Source organism: Pseudorca crassidens, chromosome 11, assembly GCF_039906515.1.
Source record: "Pseudorca crassidens isolate mPseCra1 chromosome 11, mPseCra1.hap1, whole genome shotgun sequence".
NCBI lineage: Eukaryota > Metazoa > Chordata > Mammalia > Artiodactyla > Delphinidae > Pseudorca > Pseudorca crassidens.
This window is the reverse complement of record NC_090306.1, coordinates 48,807,970-48,822,027: the sequence shown is the minus strand read 5'-3', so window position 1 is coordinate 48,822,027 and position 14,058 is coordinate 48,807,970. Positions and strand designations below refer to the sequence as shown.

The following is a 14,058-nucleotide window of genomic DNA, read 5'->3' as shown; positions in this document are numbered from 1 at the left end:
CCTGGCAGTGGGGGGTGGAGGTAGGGCGCGGAGATCAGAGGTTTTAAGATAGAATGTTAAAGAATGACTTTCAAACAAGAGGGGGGTCATTGGCAGGACACTTTTAGGTCATTGTCATGCAGGTTGTTGTTTTTTGTTTTTAATTTATTTTTGGCTGTGTTGGGTCTTCATTACTTGATTATGGGATGCTACCCCTAGGGGTGTTATATGATATACAGTATACGTACCATTTTACCTTTCTTTTTCTTTTCTTTTGGCCGCGCTGCGCGTCTTGCGGGACCTTCCCCTCGGCTTGTGGGATCTTAGTTCCTCGACCAGGCATTGAAACTGGGCCCTCGGCAGTGAAAGCGCAGAGTCGTAACCACCGGACCACCAGGGAATTCTCCATTTTTCCTTTCTAAAAGTTGAAATTTTCTGAATTCTGAAACATGTCTGGCCCTATGGATTTTTAATGTGTAATTATAGATCTGTAATGATTATCTGAGAGTTTTGAGATTTAAATAATTTTGTAAAGCGCTTTACAGTGGCTGGAACAGAGTTAAGTGGCTTAATAAAAGTATATTATTATTCTTGTTACATAGGTTTGTTTGCGGGCCAGAGTACCCTCACCTCTAGATGTGCTGAAGAAATTCTGCCAATATTTGCCCTTCTGGACTCTCCTTTCTTAGAGGCCATGCCCCCAATCACCATCTGTAGTGCAGTTACTTAAGTCATCTCTGCTGCTTACCACTATATTCCTAGCATTGCACATAGGACCTACAATATAATATAGGTGTTTAAAACATATTTATTGAGTGAATAAGTTCTAGAATACAGGCTTACAGGCTGGTTATAAGAAGTTACACTCAAGTCACCTTGATTGTATTTTTGTGTGTCACAGTTTCTTAGCTCTCTTCAACAAGGGCTGATCTTTTTTCTTTTTTTCTGCCGAGTGGCATGTGGGATCTTAGTTCCCCAATGAGGGATCGAACCAGAGCCCCCTGCATTGGAAGCACAGAGTCTTAACCACTGGACCGCCAGGGAAGCCCGTCTTTTTTTTTAAGCACTGTGATAGAAGTAGATTTATTATTCAGTTTCTAGTATAAATTTATTTATTTATAACATAAGGGTTTTATTGAGATATAATTTACAGAACATAAAATTCACCCTTTAGAGTATATAATTCAGCGGTTTTTAGTACATTCACAGAGTTGTGCAACCATCACCACTAAGAATATTTTCATGATCCCCAAAAGAAACCCTGTACCTATTAGTGGTCACTCTCTAATAGTTTCCCAGCCTACAGGGACTGATCTTATATCTAACATTTTAATATTCCTAATTTCATTCATGGATATAACCTTATCTTGAGGTTGGGGGAGGTAGTTATGCTGCTATTTGTTTCATGTCTTAACTACAGTACGTAGTTCCCAGACCCCCTCACATCTGAAGACTTCAGTTGCTCCCCTTCTCCCTGGCAAATAGTTGGGGAATAAGAGGTTAGCAAAAGCGGGGGAAACAGAGGAGGGCTTCTCTTAGGGCTGGATGCCTCATGTTTCTGCCTTAGCTGTTCTTCAGTTACTGCATTTGTCCCTAAAAGACCCAACTGTTTCACTCTGCATTATGACACACAGGTCCTTTGAAACCTGCCCTTTCCAGTTACATTTCTAATAATGCAGTGATTGAGAGCAGGCTTCGAAGATAAACTGTCTCAGTTCAAAATCTGGGACTTTGGTGCCTCAGGGTTCCTTATCTTACAAAATGAGCATAACAGTAATACCTATTGTTTTGAGGATTAAACAGAAATAATAGATGTAGGATGCTACATATTCTATATACATACATACATAACACAAATATTAGCCATTATTTCCTCCTGGCTGTCATTGTCTCCTGCCTCCAACTTGAAAACCTAGAACTTGCTGATTCTTGAAGGAAAGGAGAAGTTCTTACCTCTATGACCTTTCTGGAATCTTCGTTCTTGCCTTTCTGATGAACTCCTACTTATATTCTTCAAGGTTAACTGAAATTTCACCTTTAGCTTCTCTGTAGCCTACTCAATCTCTCTTACATCTAGGAACTAATTGCTCCTTCTTGTGTTTCCATAGCACATTGAACACCTATTATAGCACTTACATTATACTGTAATTTTTTTGTTTCCTACTGCAGTTCCTGTCACATAGTAAATATATAATGCTTAAATAGTTAATACAATGTATTAATACATTGTATTAATATTTAATACAATGCTTCTTTGAGGGAGTTGGTCAAGAAACGATGCAAATACATGTAATTAGTAGTTAGATTGATTCTGCCTAGAAAGGTCAGTGTGGGGAGGTTGCAAATTTTTCTTTTTTTTTTTTAACATCTTTATTGGAGTATAATTGCTTTACAATGGTGTGTGAGTTTCTGCTTTGTAACAAAGTGAATCAGCTATACATATACATATATCCCCATATCTCCTCCCTCTTGTGACTCCCTCCCACCCTCCCTATCCCACCCCTCTAGGTGGTCACAAAGCACAGAGGTGATCTCCTTGTGCTATGCTGCTGCTTCCCACTAGCTATCTATTTTACATTTGTTAGTGTGTATATGTCCTTGCCACTCTCTCACTTCGTCAGGGAGGTTGCAAATTTAAGATAACTTTTTAAAAAAGAACTGTAGGTTAGAGGGTGGTGGCGGGAAGAAGTGATTTTAAATAGGATGTACTTAAACCTACTTTATTTAGAGTTAAATTTTTACATCTGGAAAAAATGGACATATACCTACCACATGATCTTTATCCATTTATACCACAAATATTTACTGCATATATGTATGCTGTTTCGGGAGCAGGAGTCACTGTCCTAAGTGAAAGGCTACTTTGAAAGTGCTCTGTAAACTTAAATTACAGTTATTAGTATTATGTTTAAATCAAGGGTGAATCTGACAGGCTTGATGGGCTTCAGGTGACCTGAGGGTCGCAGCGGATCTGTATTGGCGGCTGAAGACCCAGGTAACGCGGGGGCGACAGAGAAAGCGCGTGTGTTGGACAGGACAGCCTGTGCGTGCGGGCTGGGGAAGTGCGTGAGTAGGCAAGGGGCGTCTGCAGGCGTGGAGACAGGCACAGGAAGCAGGGACGCTCCGGGCGCAAGACGCGGTGACGATTACGCCGGACGTGGTGACGTAGCGCGCAGGCCGCAGCGGGGGGCGGACTCTGGGCCTTTCTTCCCCTTCTGATTTTCCCCCTCCCCCCTTTTCTCCCTTTCCGGGTTTGGTTCCCCCCTTTTCTCCCCCTCTCCCCCCTCCTTCCCAAGCCCCTTTCCCCTCCCCCGCCCCAGTCCCCCCTACTCCCCCGCCCTGGGCCCCGGGGAAACCCCGGCCGAGAAGAGTCCGCCCCCAGAAGCGCGCCGCCGCCGGCCGTCGGGGCCGAGCCGCAGCCGAGCGGCCGTGAGCCCGGGCGGCGGGCGGAAACGCGGGCGCCCTCCCGGCTACGGCCCGCGTGAGGTGAGGCCACCTCCCGGCCAAGGGGGCGGGCAGCGCGGGCGGCCTGTGGGGAGGGGGCGTGGCGGCAGGGCGGGCGGAGGCCCCCGGTCTGGGTCCCCGCGCTGGCACTTCACGGACCCGCGGACTGTGGGTCAGGGCCCGAGCTTCCCGTGAAGGACGGCCCCGAGGCCAGAGACGCCCCAAGTGTGTTCGGGGAGCTCAGGCGAGAAGCGAGGGGCGCGGGGCGGAGGGTGTGGGGCTTGGCCTGTGCGGTGGGACCTAAAAACTGTTGCGCCCTTGTGGTGCTCGGGGGTGACTAGCTCCATGTGTTTCTTGGGTCTCCGTTTTCCTTTGAGCCTTGGAAAAATGGGAGGGAAAGGTGTTGGAGTGTTTCAGATTATGCTGGTGTCCGAGTTCATTACAGGGACAGAGATTTGAGTTGGAACGTACAGGGAGATGGTTCTGGAGCTTAAAAGTTGGGCCTACGCTAAGCTCGTAACTAACTCTTGAGGCTAGTTACTCTGAAAACTCTTCTCGATTTCGGTTACCTGTGGAACCCAAAATTTCAACGTTTGTGACCATTAACCTAGTAAGTCTTCAGACTATTTATTCACTCAAAGTGAATTGTTCTTGGATAATGATGAGAAATGATCGAATAACAGTTCCACAGGTTCATTAAATCAAAGAGAGGTGTGGGAAAATTTAAATTCAGCTCTCAGTTGGATGAATGTCCTTTTATATATATTTTTTCAAATAGACTTAACCAAAATTGAGAAGCCTGAGCCCTGTGTTGGTAGGCAGCATGGAGACGGGAGGAGGGAGGTGACAGGTTCCACTTCAGGAATGTCACACATTCCTTGCCTTTTTATTGTATTTTTGGATAGTCAAATTGGCACTTGGATCAGTTGTTTGTGGCTCCTCTTTCTTCCTAATGCTTTTTTTTTCACCTCTCTTTTTATTTCTCCTATTTTTCCCCCCTTTTTGGAGTCTGGGACATCAAAACTAAAACGGCTTAAATAGTGGTGGAAAGTGGTAGTAGTTAGTCCATTCAGTTCACTTTTAGTTGTATTTTTCCTCCCTGTTGCAGTTCTCCACAAAGTTGAGAGAACAGAGAATCTTTATTGAAGGTCTGATAACTGTCAGCGAAAATTGTATTTCAGAGTTTAAGTTCCAGTTTCGCGTCCACTCTAGGATCTACACTGTAGATCTTCAATTTAAAACAAAAATTTTAAAACTTGCACATATAAGAATAGGGTGCCTGATATTTTTTAATTGAAAGAAGTCTGAAGAGGAGTTGGTTACCTTCCTCTATCAGAATAAAAATCAGAGACTTTACAGTCGTCTTTAAAGTCCAAGATATGTAGCAACCTCCCCCCGCCACCACCACGCTGCAAACATGTTCACTGGTCTCCTCTCTGTCCCTTGAGTACATCAGGTACACTTCTGCCTCAGCAGCTGGCACTTGGATCTTCATGGATCACCTTTTCCGTGTAAAGCTGCATAGCCTTCTACCCTCACCTTCAGGGCTTTACTCAAATGTCACTCTAACAGTGACATTTCCTGGGCTATCTAAATTCCAAAGCCATTCCTCCACATATACTTACATAAATTCCTATCCCATTTTGCTGTATTTTCCTCCTTACCCCTTATCAACCTATAACATACTGTACATATTTAGTCTCCCACATTAGAGTGTAAGTTTCATGAGGTTTAGATGGTCTTGTTTTGTTAGTTGCTGTATCCTCAGCCCTTAGTATAGCCCTTGATATGCAGTAGGTGCTCAACAAATTTATTGATTGAATAGGTAAAGAAGAGGTTTTTTTTTTAAAGATTTATTTATTTTATTTTTATTTTTGTCTGTGTCGAGTCCTAGTTGCGGCACGGGGTGGGGAATCTTTGTTGAGGTATGCGGGCTCTTGGTTGTGGTGTGTGGGCTTCTCTCTAGTTGTGGCGTGTGGGCTCCAGGGTGCGTGGGCTCTGTAGTTGTGGCGCACAGCTTCCAGAGCGCGTGGGCTCTAGTTGAGGCGTGCGAACTTGGTAGCTGTGGCACACAGGGTTAGTTGCCCCGTGGCATGTGAGATCTTAGTTCCCTGACCAGGGATACAAACCCGCGTCCCCTGTGTTGTAAGGCAGATTCTTTACCACTGAACCACCAGGGAAGTCCCCAAGAAGAGGAGTTTTATTCTTGAATTCTCTCATTGCCATAAATGAGAGACATGTATTTCCACTAGGATTTTGTAAGGCACTTACTGGAAGAACTTGAGATTTTTTTTTTGTCAGTTCTTGCCACGTTTCTGTTTTGACAGAAGTCTTGTGCTTTCAGGTCATTGAGTGAAAGCACTTTGAAGGCAGAGAGGATGGAGTGTGGTGTTGGTGGTCTCCGCGGAAGATTATCTCAGATTTCATGTGGCTAGAATTTTTACTGTTGCAGGCTCTTGCCTTGAGGTTTGTTCACATCCCTGATGAGACAAACATCACCATCCTTACCTCTTTGGCCCCAGAGAACTGAGTAGGCTGGTTCCACTTTGAAGTTTTTAGTACCCTGAAGATGTTAATATTTATGGTCTGGGCTGTATGGGTTAGATTTTTTCCCCCCATTCATGTGGAGACAGTTGAGCTTGAAAACTTGTAAGAATAGCTTTCTTTAACAATGGTGGAATGTTCGGTTTGGGGGAACATCTTATCCTTTTTTCTACAAATCCATTTGTGGGGTCGTTTTTAGCAACTAAATTATATTAAGTCTGAGGGTAAAAGGAGCAGGCCCCCTGAGTTGTGTGGTTTATCCCTCATTTATTTTTTCCTTTCTCATTTCTTGATTGGTATATTTGTTACCTTCATTGATCTTCTGGCTAGAGTGGCCTGGATGAGATTTCTCTTTGGGGCAGTCCCGGCAACTGTTCCAGCTTAGGAAGGCAAAGCGGGCGAGGTAGTGCTTTTAACACTTTGTAGGAATGCTGGTTGCAAAGCTAGGTTTTTGTTTAAACTTTTGCCAGGACATTGAAAGCTTCCAGGCCCATGAGAGAATGGTTTGAGTGGGAAGTGGGAGTGGGAGAATTGGGGAACTTGTATCTATTGGACTGGATCTGATTCTGTTATTATTATTGTAAAAAGGTATATTCTCGTTTTGTGAATAATTTCTGACATAATTTTGGCACATTAATAAGGCTTCTACCTCATTTCTCTTGTCTCTTTTAAAATCCTTTCACGAAGTTTCTAGGAAGTCTTTCTCAGGACCCAGAGACATTCAAACATCTCTATGCCATTTTCTCACCTCTTAGAGATAAATACTGTACTGAGTACTGACAATGTTTCAGTACAGGTAATGGTTTCTGAATGATGCATTGCTTATTCCTCTCTTCATGAACTCAAGGAAAGCTTTCAGGAAAAAGCAGATTTTGAGGAACGGATAAAAAGTGTTGCATTTTTGTTACATGGTCCCAGGAAGTACAGAGGAGAGAATTTTGTGAAATTGTGTGTGTGTAGTTGTCTGTGTGTGTGTGTGTTTTGTTTTGTTTTGTTTTGTTTCCCTATGCCTACTTGTAAGATGGGATAAAGGACTCTGAGTGTCCCTCTGTGGAATGTGCTGCCAACTTACAAGTAGGAAAAATAAGTGGACTCATGGCTTGAATATGTGTGCATGAATACAGTTGGTGGGTCTAATTTTAGAGATATTCTTCATACACAGTGGCTTTAGTATTTTCCTCCAGCTGTATCCTTTTCACTGTCTGTAGAAAATATGCCACTTAATTGTCTTTTAGTGGTTACCTTTCGTTCTTACCATGATTGTCACTTTAGCAGTGTAGCACTTGTTCCATCTCTCCAATAAAGTTACTCTGTCCATTCCTTCTTAAGTTTGAGTTTATTTCTGAAAACAGATATAGATAGGAAAGATTTCTTAACCTTTATCTGTTTTAACTCCTCTTTGAGTTCCCTTAGATTTCCTTAGTGTGTATCTATTTTCTCTAACACTTAAAAAAAATTGGTGTTGAAAGCCCTAATTACAATAATCTGCAGTGGTTTCATCATTTTTACTTAGGCGGTATGAAAGGAAAGATTCTGGGATATTTCCTAAATCCAGGTGTTCTTTTTGCTTTTCTTCTTCTTTTTTTTTTTTTTTTTTCTTTTTGTGGTATGCGGGCCTCTCTCTGTTGTGGCCTCTCCCGTTGCGGAGCACAGGCTCCGGACGCGCAGGCTCAGCGGCCATGGCTCACGGGCCCAGCCGCTCTGCGGCATGTGGGATCTTCCCGGACCGGGGCACAAACTCCGTGTCCCCTGCATCGGCAGGCGGACTCTCAACCACTGCGCCACCAGGGAATCCCCCCTTTTTTTTTTTAATATTTATTTATTTGGCTGCACTGGGTCTCAGTTGCGGCATGTGGGAACTTTGTTGCGGCATGCGGGATCCCTTAGTTGTGGCATGTGGGCTCTTAGTTGCGGCATGTGGACTCTTAATTGTGGCATGCATGTGGGAGCTAGTTCCCTGACTAGGGATACAACCCAGCCCCCTTGCATTGGGGGCCTGGAGTCTTAACCACTGGACCACCAGGGAAGTCCACTCGTTTTGCTTTTCTGCAAGATCTCTTATGAGTTGTTCAGTCCAGTTGTTTGAACCTATACTGGGAAAGCTGTTTTATAGTTTTGACAGTAAGTTTCCCAGAGTACTTAACTGTGCTTTTAAAAAAAAAACTGATCAAATTGGGAACCCCAGCCTCGAGATGAGAGAGAATAAGGAGAAAAGGTAAAAAAGCCTCAGGCAGTCATGTCTCCCAATAGTCAAAACACTTTTGGTATTTTTAAGGGACTCATTTTATTCTATTCCTCCTTAGTTTGTATACCACAAGAAAATAAAAAATCTTTTCAGTTCCTTTAACTGCTTGCTTGCTTTTCTAAATTGTCAAAGACTTTGATTTTTCCTGGGAGGTACTTTTCAGGCCTTTCCCGGTATTTTCTTGGGAGAAAAAATGAAACTAGTGGTTAAATGCTCTTGTAAGGTCTCTTCCCTGACTTAGCCCAATGCTCTAAAGGCGTTAATAGATTGTTTTGCAGCTTGTTTTTGTTTTTCATTGAAGACCTCAAAATCTTTTGCAGGCAAATAAAAACTATAGGTTTGCACCCACACAATTACTCAGGTCCCAAAAGATCTCAGCTTAAGTCCTTATCCTGTAGAGCTAGAAGTGTAAAGATAAGTGAGGTAATCAGCAGGGTTTAAAATAACTCAGTTTCTTTCTCTTTTTAAAAAAATTAATTTTTATTGAAGTATAGTTGATTTACAGTGTTGTGTTAGTTTCTGCTGTACAGCAGAGTGAATTAGTTATACATATACATACATCCACTCTTGTTTAGATTCTTTTCCCATATAGGTCATTACAGAGTATTAGGTAGAGTTCCCTGTGCTATATAGTAGGTTCTTATGAGTTATCTATTTTATGTAAGTGTGTGTATGTCAATCCCAGCCTCCCAATTTATCCCTACCCCCTCTTTCCCACTTGGTAACCATAAGTTTGTTTTCTACATCTGTGACTCTATTTCTGTTTTGTAAATAAGTTCATTGGACCCTTTTTTTAGATTCCACATATAAACATATGATATTTGTCTTTCTGTGTCTGACTTACTTCACTCAATATGACAATCTCTGGGTCCATCCATGTTGCTGCAAATGGCATTATTTTGTTCTTTTTTATGGCTGAGTAATATTCCATTGTATATGTGTACCACATCTTCTTTATCCATTCCTCTGATGATGGACATTTAGGTTGCTTCCATGTCTTGGCTATTGTTAATAGTGCTGCAGTGAACATTGGGGTGCATGTATCTTTTTGACTTATGGTTTTCTCCAGGTATATGCCCAGGAGTGGGATTGCTGGGTTTATTTTAGTTTTTTAAGGAAGCTCCATACTGTTTTCCGTAGTGGCTGTACCAATTTACATTCCCACCAACAGTGTAGGAGGGTTCCCTTTTTTCCGCACCCTCTCCAGCATTTATTGTTTGTAGATTTTTTCATGATGGCCATTCTGACCGGTATGAGGTGATACTTCATTGTAGTTTTGATTTGCATTTCTCTAATAATTAGATGACGTTGAGCATCTTTTCATGTGCTTTTTAGCCATCTGTATGTCTTCTTTGGAGAAATGTGTTTAGATCTTCTGCCCATTTTTTAAAAATTAATTAATTATTTATTTATTTTTGGCTGTTTTGGGTCTTTGTTGCTGCGTGTGGGCTTTCTTTAGTTGCGGTGGGCAGAGGCTACTCTTCGTTGTGGTGTGCGGGCTTCTCATTGCAGTGCCTTCTCTTGTTGCGGAGCACGGGCTCTAGGCGAGTGCGCTCAGTAGTTGTGGCTCGCGGGCTCTAGAGCACAGGCTCAGTAGTTGTGGCTCAAGGGCTTAGTTGCTCTGTGGCATGTGGGAATCTTCCCAGACCAGGGCTCGAACCCGTGTCCCCCGCATTGGCAGGTGGATTCTTAACCTCTGCGCCACCAGGGAAGTCCCTCTTCTGCCTATTTTTTGATTGGGTTGTTTGTTTTTTTGATATTGAGCTGCATGGGCTGTTTACATATTTTGGAGATTAATCCCTTGTTGGTTGCCTCATTTGCAAATATTTTCTCCCATTCTGAGGGTTGTCTGTTTTGTTTATGGTTTCCTTTTCTGTGCAAAACCTTCTAAGTTTAATAAAATAACTTAGCTTATTTCTAATTGATATTTATTGGTTGTGAGTCTGTAGTGGGAAAAGAAAGAGAAAAAGCTGGTTTGCAGACTAGTCAAGTGCTGTCTTGATCTTTTGGAGGTAATTTTGCTCCTACTGTTAGTCTTCCATACAATTCTTGTCTAGTGTACAGAATAGAGATAGACTTTTAACATTATTAGCTAGTTTCCTTTGCCACTTGATTCATTATCTTCCTTGTATGGATGTTTTTGGTATATTCCATGTTGATAACAACATTTGTGCTTCAGTGTTTATTATTAATAATGATCAAAACCGTATTTCATATCTGCAAAGCACTTTTCTCTTTCCTAAAAGCTGATCGGACCTTAAAGTGGTCAACATTTATATTAAAAGACTAGATTTTCCAGGTATGCAGTTCATATTTTTGTGGGGGCTGTGTTTTTGTTGGATGTGCCAGTTGTAAGAATTTGTGCGTGGTTTTGGCACGTGAGCAGCATTATGGGGAATGCTTCCTTGGAGAAGGGTGGTTCAAACTTGTGTAAGCTTTATAACAGAACTAGGAGGAAAGTGAACAAGGCATTGACAATCCAAACTTAATAAGGGATACATTTGAAATACATTTTTCCTCCCTATACTCACAAATTATATATATATATTTTTGTGTGTGTGTGTGTGGTACGCGGGCCTCTCACTGTTGTGGCCTCTCCCGTTGCGGAGCACAGGCTCCGGACGCACAGGCTCAGCGGCCATGGCTCATGGGCCTAGCCGCTCCGCGGCACGTGAGATCTTCCCGGACCGGGGCACGAACCCGTGTCCCCTGCATCGGCAGGCGGACTCTCAACTACTGTGCCACCAGGGAAGCCCTCTTTTTTTTTTTTTAATTTATTTTATTTATTTATTTATTTATTTTTGGCTGCGTTGGGTCTTCATTGCTGTGCGTGGGCTTTCTCTGGTTGTGGCGAGTGGGGCCTACTCTTCGTTGCGGTGCGTGGGCTTCTCACTGTGGTGTCTTCTCTTGTGGAGCACGGGTTCTAGGTACACGGGCTTCAGTTGTGGCACGTGAACTCAGTAGTTGTGGCTCGCGGGCTCTAGAGCGCAGGCTCAGTAGTTGTGGCACACAGGCTTTGTTGCTCTATGGCATGTGGGATCTTCCCAGACCAGGGCTCGAACCTGTGTCCCCTGCATTGGCAGGCAGATTCTTAACCACTGTGCCACCAGGGAAGCCCATATATATTTTTAAAATCTGGCTACTTTATCTCGCCTGCCTTACATTTTGCTGTTTTCCCTTTGCTTTCAGGGTTAGACTTTAGCTACAGATAAATTACTTGTTCTTTCACCTTCCCTGTTGTCACACCTTGCTGCCCTGGGGTATACCATTGTTTCAACTGGACGCCTCTCCTCTGGAAAACCACAGAAACCTTCCTTCGTTTAGGTGTAATGTTCTGGAACCCTTCAGAGCATCCCCCAAACTCTCATTTTGTCTGCCTCTTTTGGACCAGTTCCACAAAGCTGGGTTCCTCTTTGTCTTTACCATGTTTCCCTCTGTACATTCCATTCTAAGTTTTCTGCTCGCACTGAAGTTAAATTTGCTAGGATCTTGATCTCTCCAGTGCCAAAAGAGCTCTAGAGCATGTGATTTTTGTCTTATTCCTCTACTAGCTGTAAGGAAAAGAGAAGGAAAGAAAAATAATTAGATAATTTGAGGCATATGTTCTAGAGGTCTGTGTCTAGATAGTGATTTTCTCAGTTTTTTTTTTTTTTTTTTGGGTGCACCACGCGGGATCTTAGTTCCCCGACAAGGGATTGAACCCGTGCACCCTGCAGTGGAAGCACAGAGCCCTAACTATTGGACCACCAGGGAATTCCCTTTGCCAGTTGTTTTGCCCCTCCTAGCTAACACTGTACCCAAGAGAGATCATTGTTAGAGTCTTGATTTGGGGCAGAGCTATACTAAGGCCAACAACTGAAATCCTGAACTAAGTTGTGCCTGTACTACCAAAGTTTTACCTTTATCATGGTATCTTCAGCCTTAAATTAGTTATCCCCCTTTCCAGTTCTCCTTATTTTCCCTTCAGAGTTATTTGGTTTAAAATTTATTCTTTGTGTTTTACTCTCTATCCTAGCAGTATTTTTTTTTAATTAAAAAAAATTTTTTTTAATTTATGGCTGCCTTGGGTCTTCCTTTCTGCACGTGGGCTTTCTCTAGTTGCGGCGAGCGGGGACTACTCTTTGTTGTGGTGCACTGGCTTCTCTTGTTGCAGAGCACGGGCTCTAGGCGCGTGGGCTTCAGTAGTTGTGGCACTCGGGCTCAGTAGTTGTAGCTCACAGCCTTTAGAGCACAGGCTCAGTAGTTGTGGTGCACGGGCTTAGTTGCCCTAGCAGTATTTTTGACAAAAAGAAGAGGAAGACGAAGAGGGTTTGCGCTTGGAGTATTTTCCCTATATGATAGTGCAGAAATAGTTTTTCTTTCTTTTTAACTGAATGAGTATGATGGCTGAAAAATGAAGTGTGATTGACTGGTAAGATAGGACTACTGAAAGGAATCAAACCTGTTTAGTTTCTGTGTAGGTTTTGTGAGGGAGTAAAATCAGAGCCAGTGCTTGAGACTTGAATTTTTAACCCTGTTTGAAGTTCTCTGAGGCTGTGCTGAGTTTACCCTCATGAACTCTGCTGAATCAGTGTCTTTATATGTAAAATAGAGTTGTTGGTCTGTTTCCTTTTAGGGTACAGGAAAATTGACTTTTGGAGGTATCTCAAGGTTAAATACAATAATACCTCCTGATACATTTACTCATTTAAAATGTAAACACTTGAGATTGGAGCTGCACTTAATGAATTCTTAGGCAAGCTTCAATATTTTACTTCACCTATAGTTAGTAGATGATACAGAAGAGAGACAAAAAGGTATCTACAGATATTAATGAGCACACTTTCCATGTAGCTGGGATGTATTTACATCGATTTGGTGGCCACAGTCAGCAACATAGCCTACCTCACAGAAGGACAGTCTATATTAAACATGATCAAATTACTAGTCTCTAAATAATGTTCTCTAGTGCTGTTAGATAACAGAACAGCATTGAAGTTATATTGGCAGAGATAAAATGGTGCTTTATTTCTGTGTGCTTTATTTTTCTCTTTTTCTTCCTTTTTCTCTTTGGAATTAACATTGTTTTCATAACTGTTTTTCTGCCTATTAGTTTCTTATAGGTTGGGAAATAGCAATTGTCTTTTCAGTTTAGCAGTCTGACTGGATTCAGCTATAGGATCTGTTCAGATCCATAATGTGTTTTAGGCCATGAGTCTCTTCTGTTCTCGCTGTTCTGTCCTGTACTTTATTGTTGACTTGTGCTTTGCTCATTTCCCGCAGTAGGGGACACAAATTTAGCCATACGTGCACACGCACACACGCAGTCTGCCACCTGAGGCCCTCTGAAAAGATTATAGATTTTCTATTAAGAATTATAGGCATTCACTTGCCACTGTTTCATCTTACCAACCCAGCTTTTGCTTTGGTGCACTATGAGCCTGTCATATAGTACTAGCTTAGAAATCAGAGAAACTCAGTTTATTATTAGTCTTTGTTAAAATAAACATCACCTATATGTTTTCTTTCCAGGACAGTTCTTTGTTAGAAGGTCTTCTCTTAGTTTCTGGTTCTTCTTTATTTTTACAATACAAAGTGATCTTCAAGGCAGGTAATACCTCAAGAAAATTTATGAAAAGAGCAACTTACTCATTTACTCAAACATTTAATAGGTGCCCGTTTCTTGGTTAGATATTGTGTTATATGCTAAAGATACCAAGGTAGATGCGACATTGTCCCTATTGTCAAGGAGCTCATGTTTTATTTTTATACATTACAAAAGAGTAAATAAATTACAAGGTCATGAGTGTTACAAGGTGGTAATAAAATGTAATATGAAAGCAGGAGGAAGAGTGCTTAATTCTAAA

General features: G+C 42.2%; 1 protein-coding gene across 21 annotated transcripts in view; it reads left to right on the top strand.

Moving 5' to 3' along the window:
- The first annotated feature begins 3,284 nt into the window (after window positions 1–3,284).
- R3HDM2 (R3H domain containing 2) overlaps window positions 3,285–14,058 on the top strand; it is a 148,491-nt gene continuing 137,717 nt past the window's right edge. For 10 of the 21 annotated variants that reach the window (XM_067697064.1, XM_067697065.1, XM_067697056.1 and 7 more), the window contains exon 1: window positions 3,286–3,465. The gene's annotated coding sequence lies outside the window, so the exon portion shown is untranslated. Of the gene's footprint in view, window positions 3,466–3,563; window positions 3,649–14,058 lie in introns of those variants that run through there. The other 11 variants (XM_067697052.1, XM_067697055.1, XM_067697042.1 and 8 more) reach the window with 4 other exon arrangements.